This window comes from Hippoglossus hippoglossus, chromosome 9, assembly GCF_009819705.1.
Source record: "Hippoglossus hippoglossus isolate fHipHip1 chromosome 9, fHipHip1.pri, whole genome shotgun sequence".
Taxonomy (NCBI): Eukaryota; Metazoa; Chordata; class Actinopteri; order Pleuronectiformes; family Pleuronectidae; genus Hippoglossus; species Hippoglossus hippoglossus.
The window spans coordinates 10553876-10570646 of NC_047159.1; positions in this window are offsets into that span (position 1 = coordinate 10553876).

Genomic DNA, 16771 nt, shown 5'->3' on the forward strand with positions numbered 1-16771 from the left:
GTGTGTGTGTGTGTGTGTGTGTGTGTGTGTGTGTGTGTGTGTGTGTGTGTGTGTGTGTGTGTGTGTGTGTGACCCAACCCCTAGTCTCCAGGTCAGAGTTCTTGACACACACTCACACCCAGCAGGGCAACGAAATAATTAACTCCAACTATGATTGACAGACAGTTCATCACAGTCACACACACGCACACACACACACACACACACACACACACACACACACAAACAATAACAGGGGGCATCACTTTCCCATAATCAGCAGCGTCGACAAGACTGATGATCTGTATTTTTTCTCACAGTTGAAAATGAAGGAAATGACTCAACTAAGCCTTTTTAAAATAAAATAAAACGATATAAATACATGGTCCATAAACAGGAAAGGTAAAATTGACTAAATGATCTTGATGTCAGCGCCTCTTGATGCACAAAGGAACATCATGGGCATTTCTTTAAACAATGCATTCATTGTAAGGACATTTGACTTCTGTTTTGGCCGTTGAATGTTAATCCCCAAAGTTCTAATTTTACACTGAAAGACATGAAATGACTCACAACTGCATCATCACCTTGTTGTACAACCGTCTCATGGTCACTTACTCATAACGTTTCTCCGAGGCCTTTATCTTAGTTGTCATTGTGATAGTTCCTTGTCAAATTATCACATTTGAAATCTGTTAAATCCCTGGTAGAATTGGAATTACTCATGTCTGAAATCCAGTCTGATTTTGATATCATCTAAGATTTGTTAACCGTTTCATGTTCATTCATACGGAAATTACATATAGTCTGAAGTGGGAAAAGCACAAATGAAAGTGGGTAAAAAGAAAAAGACTAACAGAGTTGAATGAGTTTCTTGTTCTTGGAGGTAACACAGACAAGCTCGTTCACCTTTGAAGGGTGCACTTAAAAGTGTGGGTGTGCGTGGGGTGGAGAGGAGGCGGTAAAAGTGGGCCTGGGCGGGTGGATGGAGGGGGGGGTAACCTGCGGATTGAAATGGTGTGCCTCCCCCTGCCCGTCCTCCATCCCCTTGATTCTGAGAGGCCATTTTTCTCTGCGACCACAAAGGCACAGGGCTCGGATTGCGCCGGCACATTCACCGGCCCACTTTGTTTTCAAATGGTTTTGTTTAGTTGTGACACTTTAGACACCCAACACCTTCCAAGAATCCGAACTCTTGTGTGGGGGAGTACAGAGGGCAGGTGGGTGGTGTGCAGGCATGAGGGGAGAGGAGGAGTGAGAGGTACTGGAGGGGATGGATGAACGGACCAGAGAGGAGGACACAGAATTTGTTTAATGGCAATCGGGACGCAGCGACAGCATCATTCCCTCTCTTCTCCCGAATGTGGCCTCCCACTCTTCCTCTTTCACCCTGAATCCATACGAAATTATGTGTTTCATCTTTTGCCACCCCCTCCTGCTGCGGCTCCTGTGCCCCACCCTGTTCCGTAGCTGCTGTCAACCCCTGCCCTCTCCTCCAGCATTCCCTTCACTCCTTCGTGCCTCAAGGCGTTCACGCTGTTTAATCTTTTCCACCTCTTGAGTGTTTAAGCAGCTTAACACAGCAGTATCTGGGCTGCTCCAACTAGAGTAGGCTGATGCTTGACAGTGAATACGGGACTAATTCTAGGCTTAGCCCCCGCTTTTTACGTGCCGCTTTCTGCCAGTCTATTGATATGTGTGACGTCGTAAATGTATGTTTGTGAACGATATGCACTCCAACGCACATGTGCATGCCAAAACATTTGAAATTCCTTCTCCTACAAGAAAAACTGTGGTGTCATAGACATGAATTATTTCAATTATTTGCTTTCCAGGGATTCATGTTTTTATTTACAGCCATCGAGGGCACTTTATAAAAATAGATAGTGAGAAGAAAGGAACAACTGCAAGCAATAAAGACGGAGAAGTGGCCCCAGCTGAAGTGGGGATGTTGTGGTCCCTCGGTGGTATTTTAACCTCGAGGCCTTGAGCAAAACTGAAGGGAACAGTAAAGTCATTTCCCAAAAAGCTGTTTCTCAACACTAATATTAAATTAGGTTCTTAAATTAGGTATTTGCCGCTTATATTTAATGTTTTATCTTGTCTTACCTTGAAATAAATATGTACTTTTTATTTTAATGAGCATTATTTTAAGCTGTTTTCAGACGTCATAAACTAGGGGAAAATGTCTGGAAAAGTGGGCTCCGTTTCTCATATAAGGAGCACAGCAGAATATTTTTCCATTCAGACATGTTCACAACAACAGGAAAATGTGCGGAACAACAGCACATCAACATTGATGTCGGCCCTTATTCTTAAACGCTCTCGAATCTCATCGTCTGTCAAAGTTGATGTCTTTGTCTATGGCTCCCATTTTTCATCCTGAGATTCTTTTTGTTTTGTCAGTTTTGCATCCGTCTTGTGTTAGAAACACCATCAACATTTTCATGCTGTATGTTGTATACTGGGCGTAATAGTTCCAGGAAATGTCCACGGCATCTTACATGGACATTTGCATACATACAGCATCTGTGGAACATTTCAGGAAAATGCCTAGTGCATGTCTGAAAGCACCTTTGAATAAAGGCTTTTTTGGAAAACAACATTTGCAATTTGTAAAAGTCAAGGTGCGAGAGTTTGTGAGACTTTGTCTACTGATCAATACGATTCAATATACTGCTTATTATTTAAATGGAAAACATAATGCCGTATGTCGTGAAACACAAGGATGGCCTTTGTAAACGCTTCTTGACATGCTTGACGAGGCAGCAGTACCTGAGCTCACGGGGGCCATGGAGTCAATTGCTACACATAGGCAGAGCTTTGAAGGGCAGGGGTGCGTGCCGTACCGGGCCGGGGGCGGCTCGCACACACACACACACACCCCCACACACGATCCATTCCACAACCATACACACCGCATCCCAAAGGACGGATGGAGCAGCGGCAGGCTGCAGGTCCAACCTCACCAAACACCATCGGCCCAGAGGTAGCTGAGTTCACCTGCTGCACTGTTCACTCTGAGATGAAAAAAACCCAACAGTGAATATGCATTGAGTGCGTGTGTGTGTGCTTTGAGTGAGTGAGAATGGAAGCTAGCATAAAGGGTAAAGAGCTAAAAAAAAAAAAAAAGAGCTGGAGCGAGTGTGTGTCTGGTTGAAAAAAGAATGAATAAAGAGACACGCAAAGAGAGCAAGGGAAAGACTATCTGCTGCATTAACCTTCCCCTCCACGGTGCCAGTATAGAGTCTTTTCTGCACTCCTCTTTCACCAGGGAGGACCCAGGGGACGGTAACGCTGAGCCCCACTCCATTCTTCCACCAGAAACTTTGATTTCCTATTAGGTTCCTCCTGATGGGTACTGATGGGGCGAGGAGGGGAGGAAAGGTAAGGAAAGGAAGGCAGGGAAGGACGGACACCGAGACGTCGAGGGCAGGGGAGAGAGAGAGACCGTGCATTGGTGGGAAAAAAAAGTGAGAAGTGGCCAAAATCAGAACAAGACAGGAGGAGAAGAGTAGAAAGGCAAGTGTGGCGAGGAGGAAGAGGGAGAAGGGTGAAGATGAATAGGGAGGGCTGGCCACACATCGCTTGTGTTGGTGGTGGCAGGACGTTGGCTGTGGGACACTGGCTGTTCCTGTCCTGGGTATCGAGGGCATTGTTTACGCTCGGCCCATTTAGTTACTGACCTTTCCAGGCTGGCAGACACACAGACTAAGGAGCAAAAAGGTACAATGAGGAGCAGACAGGTTGGTATGAAGAGCAGGAGAGACAGTGTGACAGGATTGTGGGGATACAGATACTGTAGATAGGAATATAATCCTATGAACAATATCACATTTTATACAAAGCACGCAATTCAAAGTGCTGTAACATTGAGTCAAAAACACAAAATAATCTAGAAAGCGAGCAGAAGTACAATAATGTACAGACAAAAAGTCTGATGCTGTAACTTTTATATCTATCAAAGTTAAAGGCTGGAGATATTTGAAAATCCCGTGAGACGACCCTGTTTCCCTGAGATGACGTTTCGATGCAACTAAACATGACTCATCAACTCAAACCCTCTCATTGCGTGAGCGTTCCTGCCTGAACCGAGTCTAGGATTGCATAGGAGCATTGACAAAGGCCCATATTATTGTCACAATTCACGGGACACGCATACGAGGCCTTCATTTTGTGTCACACTATGTGACCTCCCATGAGGGCAATGCGGGAACAAAAAGCCTTTACTATGCAGGGAGTAAAAGTTCAACCGATCTCTATTGTCACTTGACTTCTTTTACAGATTTTGCGTAGTTGACCCCATTATGGAGACAAGTGTAGAGTTTTTCTTCGGCTGCAGACCGTATGGCTGCTTTAGGTTGACACGTGGCACCTGGAGAAACTTTCTGTGGGGAGACACTCACCTGAAAAAAACTGGAATTTAGATTAAAGAACTAAATTAATTGCAATTAATTTGGCTTTAAACACATTAATTATTATTAATTATGATTAACTAATATGTATCTATTAAAACTTCAGCACCCATTTGACAATTGGCTCTACGGTTGTGAGAAAAGTTCAGTGAACCCTTTGAAATCATTAGCATTTATACATACATTTTTCTTAAGATATGGTCAGACCTCTGTGTCTGCAGAGCTTGCATGATGAAAGGAAATCTGAAGTTTATCAAGGTACCTTATAGGATCATTTCAGAGTGGCTCACTGGCACGGGGAACTGGGTATGTGCATGCTGGGGTAAACAGTAGGTTTCAATTTTTGCCGTTCATATGACAATGCAGACTCTGAGTTTTCAAACTGGAACAGGGAGAGCAGTGTTTCCAAACTTCTCCATTTTGGGCGCTTGAAAACAAAGTAGCTTGGACAGCTGATGTAAAGGTAGCGGCAGACATGCACTGAACTCATTCGCCTGGCCTCCTGGTATAAAGTCTGTAAAAATCCAGAAGGATTCGATGTGTGAGGGGGGTTGATGATGCTTCTAATGTGCAACAGATGCAAGAATGAAAAAAAAAGAAAAGAAAGCAAATATCTTCCGGTGAAAAAGGTGACCCACACACATAGAAGACACAGACAAAGATGTTAAGAGAGACTGTGGTGATAAGAACCAACATCGGCTGCTCCACCTCTCGCCTGAAAATCCACCTGTTGATGTGGCCCAGTCAGGACTGACCAGTTCACCTCAGATATTGTAGGGTTACAGTTGAAACAGGACTTTTTGGACGAATGCTCCTCAACTCCAGTCTGATCTAGTTAGCAGCTAATACAAGCTCCTGTTTAAGGTTATTGCTGCCAAAGGTTAACCCCCCAAAACTTCCAACTTGCAAAAGACAACAATAGTTTGAGCAGATTGTGTTTGTCTACACTTGTAACTTAGATGAAGATTAGTTCACATTTATGACCAACTAATCAAAACCAAAGACTTCACAGACTTTTACTTGCCACTGTAACTCACTAGCCAAAGGACAAGGCAGGAGCTGTCGGCGAATCGCTCTTGACGACGACGACATTTATCTTTTTATGATAAGTAGTTCCCATGTCATGTGTGGGAAAGAGGGATGAGACAGATATTAGAGTTGTGTAGGCGAGACGGGGAGATATGGAGACAGAGACATACAGAGAGAGACAAAAGGGGACTGGGAGAGAGGTGGTCGGAGGGAGAATGATTGATTGATGTGGTCAGTGAGGCGTCACTGATCTCCACGGGAGCCCCCCCCCAGTGAAGAGGATGTGGATTGGCCTCAATGGTGTGAAAACAGGCAGAGTGCAGCACTAATCTGGGAGGAGGAAGATAAGGACGGTCAAATCAGCTACAAACAAACAAAGTCAATGAGCTTGGAAATTTCTCGTGTTGTCAATTTCACCGGCCGGCTATTTTTAACGCAAGGGTCATTTACTCTATGAGGAAGGCAACCCTTCAAAAAAAACAATACATTTATTTCCACGGAAAAAACAGCCAATAATATGTATGATATGTATATTTTAACGATAATGAAGTGAGTAATAATGCAACTTGGTAACATGATTTGCTCCAAAATGAAAAGAAGAAAGGGAGAATGTCTGATTAAAGGAAATTGGGGATTTAACAGGTGGGATATGAGGCTGATCTCACACACAGTGGGTCAAACCACCATTGTTTGTGTGTTTGTGTTCCCCTGCAGAGAGGCTTGCTAATCCGTTACAGCAGTAGGAAATGTCCTGCTATATTAGCTGTGTTATCCTGCTGGGATCTTGTATCTCAGTGAGGGTTCTTTATTCTTGAAGACGCCCAGAGGCTTTACAATCCAACAGACAACAAATACACTTTGCCCGGAGTTAGGATCATCTAAAGGAAATGTTCATATCTAGCTCTCTTCATGTTATGTTATCAATTTCAATATGAAAAAAGTTGGTGATGAAGAAGGGTAATTAGACTTTTAATCGTTATAATACAATTTTAAAAGCAGCACTTAATTAAATAGTACTGAGTTCAGGTATTTGAGCTATTTTTTGTGCGGGTTGAGGTTCACAGACCCACACATTCACATTTCCTGTCTTGGGGAAAATATCCATGTTAATCCAATTCCTTCACTGTGGGAAGTAGAGCGCTGCTGTTTTAATCTAACAGGGGGCTTGTTGTTTCTGAATATTCCCCGCAGCTATTGTTGGGGTGTTTAAAGGCCACATAGTACCGCTCCTCTGTCAAGTGGGTGATGTGGGCTTTTCCTCAGGACTCAGGGGTCCACTTGATACTTAAGCCACACTTAACCAAACATTGTGTCTTAAGTAACCCTAAATACACCATATTTGTGTGGTATCATCATCTCAAGTGGCTGCCCTGTAGCTGTGACAGTGGGGCTGTCGAGCTGTTTGGGGACTAAAATAACTAAGGAATTAAGAAGGTTTGTTAGAAATGAGATTAGTGACATTTGATTTAATTTTGTGCTCTTAACATTATTTATTTTTTTACAATAGGACTTGAAGGAATAAGTATAACTTATATATTTGATCAAATAGGCTAACATGAAACAGTATATATGGATTTTCCTTACAAACTAGTGTATTTAAAATAAATATTCATCAATGTGTGATTAATGTTTGTACTAACAGTCTAGCATGGCAGGGTAGCACGTAAACCAGCTATGTGGTGCGTCCAGAGCATTGAACTGTGTCGTTATAATGATCATGCCAGCATCAAGCGGTGGCCACGACCATCATCAAGCGTTAACAAAACGGGTACGGGTGAGTCCAGTGTAAAGCCCAATTCATGCTTCTGCGTCGAAGCTATGCCGTAGTCTACGTGTAGACGTGCACCCTACGATTGGCCCAACGCCGTACCCTCACGTGCACCTTCCCAAAAATGTAACTACACAAGAGCTGTGGTCCGCTTGGTGGCATCGCATCTCCGGCAGACTCTCCCCCATTTGTGAGTTGAAGGAACAAACACGAACGACTAGACTACCGGGGGTAAGAGAATAAAGTAGCTAACACTTACTTTCAGTAACAGTTTCACTTCCCGTTGGTCCATGAAAAGAAATTCTTGCCCTTACGTTTTACCAATGTTTCGTTTTTGGAGCGGTTTCTGTAACTAAGCAACCAACTGTAAAGGAGACAATCTGCTTCCTGTTTACACCTGCATGCACATGCTCAGTGTATGTGAATGGCCATCTGATATGAGATTGCAGATGTGTTAGTATCGTTAGAGATTGTTATTGATACAAAGATAAAATGCTTGTTTAGACGATCGTTCTAGTTTCAAAATGTAAATGTTTTACTATTGATGCCTTTGTTGCTTGAAGCTGTAAAGTTGAAACAGTCATCTGATATACCTGGATGGTTTATGCAATATAGGCCAAAGATGTGTAAGCACATGGTGTGATGACAAAACTGGAGACCAGGTTAGGTAATAATGTGCATGTGTGTGTGTGTGTGTGTGTGTGCATGTGCGTGTGTTTCTACCTGTGCGATAACCATTACCACAACTTTTTGTCCCTGTAAATGCACTTGTGCCATTCTCCTTCTAAATTCTTGTGTCACTCTGAGTCACCACATCTCAATTGCTTTCTTTTCAGTGCACAGAAATGGCTTTCCACAACTCCATTGTGGCCCTCCTCCTTCCCGGATCGGTGGCTGAATGGACAGATTGAAAAGAGTGGGGTGAAAACGATAGGACATGTATCTCTAATTGGTAAGATGGAGGAGAAGATGTGCATGTGAGCTTGCACCAGCACCACTGTGTGTCTATGTGCAGCTGAGAGAGGGAGACAGGCGAGGTGAGTGGGTGTGCTGTCGCTGTCTGAGCTCTGCGGGCTGTGTGAGGGCGGGAGGGATACTGTAAGCGATACCCTTGTCTGTTCCCTACTTGCCCCACTCTGAGGCCGCTCCACCCAGGCCAGCCCGGGAGAGAGTGGGGGTCCCCTGGGAACTGGACAGGACAGGGAGGGAGAGGAGGGACAGCATGGAGGCCAGGCTTTCAGCCATTATGAAAAGGAGCGGAATCAAATACATGCAAAATCACCTTCAATATACTGTATCCCTCACCTGAGTAGGGCTTCTAGCTGAAAGGAGATCCACGGGGGCAACTGTACAATGGGCGCAGGAAGGACAAGAGGAGAGGAGAGGAGAGATAGTTGAGTGGGGATAAAGCAACGTTTAGTAAGAAAGAGAAAGTAGAGGAAATACAACACCTTCTGCTGCATTCAACACATTTTAAAAGTTATTTATATGTTCTGCTGTTGATGTTAGACAGAAGATTCACCAGTGGTCACGAGACAGATATATATTTATCTTGTTTTAGAGGCTTTAACGTCAATCCTGGTGGTCATTACATTCATTTTCTTTCATTTTTATTCTTACACTTGTTTGTGTCCTTACTAAAGCTGCTTTCAGACTTGCACTGAAGTCCAGATATTTTCCAGGGGGACTGTTTATAGCAGTTTCCAGACATGAAATCTGGAAAATGTCAGTTTGTTCGAAGTTTGTCTTTCTAGAGTGCAGCAGGAGATTCTCCAGTCAGAAGCATTCAAAACAAAAGAAACTCTCCAGTTCAGGTGAGGGGCGACGCAGCATGCAGGACATGATGTCCACAGCAGAGATCAACTTTTTATTTTATCGCAGACACTGGTGTTGTCTGTTACCAAGAAAAGCTCTCGAGTCCCACTGTCTTTCCAAGTTGACATCTTCTTGGAAAGACACCTCTTTTTCATCTTGAGATATTTGTATTGATTACATTTTTTGGGGGTTTTCATCTATCATGTGGGAGAAATGTCATCAGCAAGCCCACTCGCACACAGTGAATTTTCTGGACATCATCCACATAAAAGTTGCGGAACCTCAGACATTTGTTTTCTCTAACATACAGCCTCTCCGGAATATTTCAAGAGATTATGTAAACGTATGAAATGGGTTTATGTGTGAGTGGGTGTATTGATGATGATTCTAAAGATGGATACAAGTATTATCAGGTTGAAAAAGAGGTGTCATAGATGAAGATGATGCAGACAAAGATGTCGACTCGGGAAGACGATGAGATTCAAGAGCTTTTTGTCAATAAGGGCCAATGCTGGAATTGATATGTCATGTCCCGCCTCCTGCTCAACCCCTCACCTGAATGTTCCGGTTCTTCTCCTGTTGTTGTGAACGCATCTGATCTGGACAATCTCCTCCTGCTTCTTCAATTGTGAGGGGAAAAGTCTGGAAAATGTCAGACACAATTTTCTGGACATTTTAGTTAAAAAACAGCTGAAGACTTGTGTCATATGCCGTTTTGAAATACAGTGTCCAAGACTCCCTCAATACTTTAAGCCAGTGGTCGCCAACCCGTCGATCGCGATAGAGAGATTAACATTATGGTTCACAGCAGAATAAACAGAGAAGATGATCTTTCAACTGATTTTTAATGTTTATCTGATGAATTTATGTCACAAACAATGGTTGCAACACTTTTTGTATGCCTTTTAAAAATAAAAGCACTCGAGCGTTTCTGTTGATGGAATCCATTCCCTTGTTTAAAAAGGTTTTTTTATTGTGAAATATTTGCTGGAGCAGAAGATGCACGGCTTCATGCTGTGTAGTACTGGTATTTATTTGATGAAAAGGGGCTTCTTTCATACAAGGAAATAATCATATTTGTGGCCATATTCAAATCAAAGCCTATATTTAAAAACATTGTGCTGCAGTGCAGAACATGTTGTGGAACTGAGTAGCTACATATTTTGCATTGTAAATATGAATTGATATTAATTTGAATAGAAAAATTTGCACAACTGCGTTTCTTTGTGTATATTTATTTCGTGTACATTCAGCCTTTAACAGAAATTGCAAAAAATAATAAATATGACCCTCCTAAGTGGGTTTTTTGGAAGATATCAACAAAATCACGACTGTTTGCTCTCCTGGCTCCTAAATGGTGGAATGAGCTCCACATTGACATCAGGACAGAAAGTCTACACATCTTCCGCCGCAAACTAAAAACACACCTCTTCCGACTATACCTTGAATAAAAGTTTAAACTAACAATTTAGTAGCACTTAAATGGCACTTACTTATAGCACTTTGTAGTTTTGCTTTTTTGAAGAAATAGTACTTTCTTGATTCTTGTTGTTCTGGGTTTGTTCCTCATGGTTGATGCACTTATTGTAAGTCGCTTTGGATAAAAGTGTCACCTAAATGAAATGTAATGTAATGGTAGATCTCGGCTTAAGTTTGGAATTCAAAAGTGATCTTGGGCTCGAAAAGGCTGGTGACCACTACTTTAAGCCAATACTGCTAGGACAACAGATTCTGGATCGACCAAACCTGGATAGAATAAGATGAGGTGATAGGAAACCTCACATAAACTTGAGAAAGCTTGAATGTAACATATGCCTACTTCACATTCTTCACATTGTCCTTCCTCTTCTTCATGATTAATTAATCTAACCTTTTTCGTGCAGGTTGTGGAGATGACACCATGTTCGGTTACATGGTTAAGGTAATGGACCTGTCACTGGTCAGTCAGTGACAATCAGTGTCGTATGGCTCCTCGCTCTCATATGCACATGTTTGTGCTGTACATGTGAATCTGGCAGATAGCCAGCAGAGGTTACGTGTGGGTAAAATGACCCGTGTCAAGTGAGTTTGTGGGTGTGGAGGTGTCAGAGTTTAAGCACACGTGCGCACACACACACACGTATATATATATATATATATATATATATATCTGTGCACTCTTAACCTCTCACACACCTCTCATGTTCCAAGGTGTGAAAAAGATGGAGAAGCACCTCAAGCCAAATCACTTCCGAAGCGTCCAGTGGTTTCTTTTCATGTGTGCACAGTCAGTCAGAGTGGAGGTCTCGTCCACAGCTGAGGAGGGCCGGCCGCACACTCTCTGTTACCCGACCCTGCTGGAAGTCATACTGTGTCAAAAGGAATAAATAGACGTGCAGTTGAGGTGTTTCCTATTGGGAATTATAACTACACTACAAAGAAGCACAGACACACACCACAGCTGAGGTGTTTGTTTTGTTTGCATTTTTTATATGCGTGAAATTACGTGTATGGCAATGAGAGCAAAAGATTTGAAAGTCTCCAGGGAAACACGAGAGATAAACCATCAGAGAAAAGATACAAAGTTTAGTTTTAGAAAGTATAAGATGATACAGATCACACACACACACACACACACACACACACACACACACACACACACACACACACACACACACACACACACACACACACACACTGCAAAATGCCCACAGAGATTTACAATAAATAACATGCACAGAATGATACATCCTCAAACATGCAAATTTACCACACTTGGACACACACAAACACACACACACACACACACACACAGTAACACTCACAAAGCCATGTAACTGATTCCACAGGAGCATTGAGTACTGTGGATAATTGGTAGCACCATTGTGCTGCTCTTCAATGGGCTGGTTACCCAAGAAGCCTCATGTTCGTGTTCATGTACATTTGCTTTGAAGGTGGCGGACACAAAGAGCTGAACCCTGCCCAGAACAAAGCCCTGGGAGACCCTGCTTCACCCACAGACATCTTTCATGGAGAGAGCCACAGAGATAAATGATCTTCTTCCTTGTGACAGTGTGTATAAGCTGTGTGCGACTGGCTCAGTGTGTGTGTGTGCGTGTGTGTGTGTGCAGGTGGACATGGAGGACTTTAAGGGATGGGCTGCTTGTCATCATAGAAACCGCAGGATGTATTTTGTCAAAATAGTTGAACACCTCCTCTTTAGAAGATAAAAAGCCCTGAAAGGCTTCAGGAAACTTTCAAAATAAGGAAACCAAATTGTTCGTTGCAATAATTTTGTCTCTTCAACGATGACACGTCAGTACAAAATAGACTTTTTCATTTTGCAGAGGATTTACCCAAACCCAGCTCCAATACATATTTTTTATCTAGCATGGTACTTAGTAGACCTGCCTAACAGGCCCCTAAAGTTAAATAAAACACATTTCACAGACTCATAGATTTCAGACCCCTAAATATACCTGATTTTGTTCATCACTATTCATTGGCGACTGGTGAAAAAAAACAAAAAACAAATCCCAACCAGGTTTCCTTGAAATCCGATCAGTGAATCCTTCGTAATCCCACTCACAAACAAAACGACAGATCGGCGTGAAAACAAAAATCTCCTCCTATTGTTTAGCTCCATCATTCCACCTGCCCTCCACTGCAGAGCGCTCACGATAGTTTTCTGTCCAAAGACATGACACTGTTGGTACCTTTTTGAAACTGCTATGACTTTGACTTGTGAAATCTGTGATCATTAAGACAAATGTAGAAGCAATATGTACATGTAAAGCTTTGATGCAACACACGTTCAAATATAACTTAGGAGTGATCTTTTATAAAATATACGGTAGCCTACATTGATTATCTTATTTTAGTCTTTGAGTCTTTTTAATATAAAAATTTGAATTAAAGGATTAGCCTTTAAATTGTTACTATACACCTATTATATGAGCTATTGAGCTTCAATGTCTGACTCATGTGTGTCCTGGTCACTTCCTCAGTAAAAAAAGGTGAGTTTAAGCTGACTGCCTCAGGGCACCGCTTCAGAGCAGATAAACTGAGGAGGAAAAGAACCGAGGGCTCTTTTTTCCTCACTGTAATTAGTTTGATTTCCACATGATTGTGTCTGTATGAGGACTTTGTTTTGTGACTGGGTGCTGAGTCCCTGAGGGATCTTATCAGGCAGTGCTTATGCATAGCTTAACTTAAGTAATCCATGTCTTTTACAGGATATTCAAAGTTAAATAATTGAATTATTGGTTATTGAAACCAATTTTATACCCACACAGACGATCAAATATCCAAATAAATAAAAAAATACAATTTATCAGATAGATTTAAATACCATGTAAATGTTAGACTGTGTTTTGTCCTTCAGTATCAAGGAAACTCATTAACAATTAATAGCATCACTGAGTTGGAGCATGCAACGCAACAGGTGCTCATTGAGTCACAGCTGCACTGTGTGTGTGTGTGTGTGTGTGTGTGTGTGTGTGTGTGTGTGTGATCACTATAGGTTACGCTACTGTATAAGGTAATACAGGGCTGTGGTGGCTAATGAGAGGGGAAGAAAGAAGGGTAATTTAAAGGAAAAACAAAGAGATGATGGTTGTAAGTCCTTCAACCACTTGATTGAAATGAACTGAAAAACTTTATCTCTCTATCTTTCAATCGTTTTCCATTTCATAGCTTCCTGATAAACTGCTCTTGTTGTCATTTTCAAATCAAGCTTTATTAAGCCTTTGAAAGGTATCCCACAAGGATTAATATTAGGTCCCTATCTATCTATCTATCTATCTATCTATCTATCTATCTATCTATCTATCTATCTATCTATCTATCTATCTATCTATCTATCTATCTATATATCTATCTCTTGCTTACTTTTCCCTCTGTAACTTTGCATCAACTCCCCTGTTGCTGTCATCTCCACTCTCCCCTCCTTTCTTCCTCCCTCTCTTTATTATTCCATTTCTCTCTGCCCATAGTGTCCTCACTTGCCATGATCTCCCTGTCTCTCTCTCTCTCTCCCTTTCTCTTTCCGTCCCTCTCTCCCTCTCTCCCTTTCTCTCTGGGACAGCAGATGGAGACTATGGCCCAGTTCTGCCTTTTGTTCTGGGTCCCCAGAGAGACCTGTGGCTTTTTGGACATGCACACAGCTCCGCTCCCCATATCTCATACAAAATGCAAGCGCTTTTCTTTTCATAAAAAAAAAAAAAAAAGAGGAAGGAAGCTGTGGAATGCACATATTCTGAATACATTTATTGAAATGAGCATGACTAAAGAGGCTTGATACATGCTGAACGCTGCTCATGACTAAAGATTTCAGATCAACACAGGGTTTTTGTATATGCATAAAACAACTGTTGATATATGATTATTTTAGGGGTTTTTTCTATAGTGTTTTCAACAGGTTTTGAACTATTTACTTTGCATAGGCTATAGAGCATATTCAGTTTCACATTTGTATTTAGTCTACCTTATAATTAGTTTGTTGCACAATGAGTTAAAAATAAATTCCTCTTCATACTTTAATGAACTTCTGAGTTTGTAACTTTGTTTTGAAAAGAACAATATAAATTAAGTTTATTGTTATATTATGAGGATCCTAAGCAAGGAGGCAAGAGCTGGATCTGAATCATATGTCACAGTCAGTTTATAACTTTGATGAACAACTTGCCTTAAAAACAAACAAAGTTTTCCCATATTCGATTTATTCACAACCGCATCATGTGATCATGTTCTCCAGAACTCCACAACTGTTGTTATTTTTCATAACGTCTGTGCGTAAATAATTAATGCAGGTGAAACAGTGAAACCTCAGCCTGCATCCCACCTGTTGATGATAAGACTGTTTTTAACCCCCCACTTTCCACAGGACCACTGGATGAAGACATACAGCCCTTTAGTGACCCTTACATTATATAACCTACTTTATCAAATATAAAAGCAGCATTATTTCCGATTTTTTAAAAACAATAATGCATCCTCTAAAGACCCCACTTAGTCTTAAAGTGAGTTAAATAATCCGTCAATGGATTATTATAGACCTGTCATTAAATGTTGTCCTGTGGTTTTTCATGTTTTTGAGATGAAACATCTTAATACATATTGGACGAGGATGTGGGTTTTCTCTTTGTATTATAATTTATGCTTTTGTATATCACACATTAATGTTTACAATGTTTTTGAATTCAAAACGTCCATATAAGAAATGTTCTTCTGGTTGTGCACAATACAAGTTACAGGTAAACTGGTTTCATTCAATGGTTTCATCTTATATCAAGGAAAATTAAAGGACTTTTCAATGATTGCTGAAACCGGATCAGGGAGAAAAAGTCTATATTTCAGTACTATTAGTGACTTAGTGACATGTCCTCTTCGTAAACAACATCTACCTTTTACTTCTCACACAGATTCTACATCGTCCCTTTCATAGCCTGGAAACTTGATCACCTTTCACCGCAACACGAACTCATGCAGATGGCTGTGTGATCATACTCAGATACAGTTCCACCTGCATAAATTCTGTTAATAATTCAACAAGCCATCTTCATTATATTTCCCCCCTCTTTTATATCCCTGCCCTGATGAGGCGAGCGGAGGGGCACGGGCTGTGATTGGCTGACAACAGTGGGTGTGGGGGACGGAGCAGTGACAACAAACAGGTACCTCAGGTTAATTCATCAATTATTTATTATTATCAGCTATTTGCTTTTTTTGTAACCTGCTCCTTTTGAAGATGAGTCACAAATAGGAAGAAAAAAAACCTCACTTCAGACTGAGTCACGAGCAGGTTGGCAGAGTGCGTGCGCGTGCGCGTGTCTGTTTGAGTTGATGGAGAGAGAGAAAGAATGGTAGAAAGAGGTAGCAGGGAGGAAGTGCACCGACGCGTGTGTGTGTGTGTGTGTGTGTGTGTGTGAGAGAGAGAGAGAGAGAGAGAGAGAGAGAGAGAGAGAGAGAGAGAGAGAGAGAGAGAGAGAGAGAGAGAGAGAGAATTAGTGTGTGCGTGTTACTCTGTTTGAATTGATGGAGCGATAAATAAATGAAATAATGGAAAGAAAGGGGTAGCAGAGTGGAACTGTACCGACGTGTGTGTTTGTGTATGTGTGTGTTAAGGAGTGAGAGCCGGAGAGAATGAGTGTGTGTGTGTGTGTGTTTGTTTGAGTGAGAAAGAGAGAGAGTGCGTGTGTGTGTGTGTGAGAGAGAGAGAGAGAGAGAGAGAGAGAGAGAGAGAGAGAGAGAGAGAGAGAAAGAAAGAGAGAGAGAGAATGAGTGTGTGTGCGTGTGTTTGAGTTGATGGAGAGAGAAATAAATGAAAGAATGGAAAGAAAGAGGTAGGGTGTACCGACGTGTGTGAGTGTGTGTGTGTGTGTGTGTGTGTGTGTGTGTGTGTGTGTGTGTGTGTGAGAGTAATAGAGAGAGAGTAATAGAGAGAGAGAGAGAGCGAGAGAGAAAGAGAAAGACGTGTGTGTGTGTGTGTGTGTGTGTGTGTGTGTTCAGTTGAGAAAGTGTGTTCCCTCAGGTCCTCAGGGACCCGGTGGGGACCCGCGAGCGCTCACCAGCTGACAGCGCGTGCTTCATTGAGGCCATCCAACACCTCGGCCCACGAGCCTTCCAACAAAAGGCTGAAATTAATGCGCACTCCCTATTAGCAAATCTGGTCTCCACCAGGAGGGGGACGTGGCAACAGTTCGGCACAAAACAAAAACAAGTGTGGAGAAGTTTGTTGCAAAGAAAGAAAAACACAGTTTGATGATTTAATGCATCGAAGTTACAA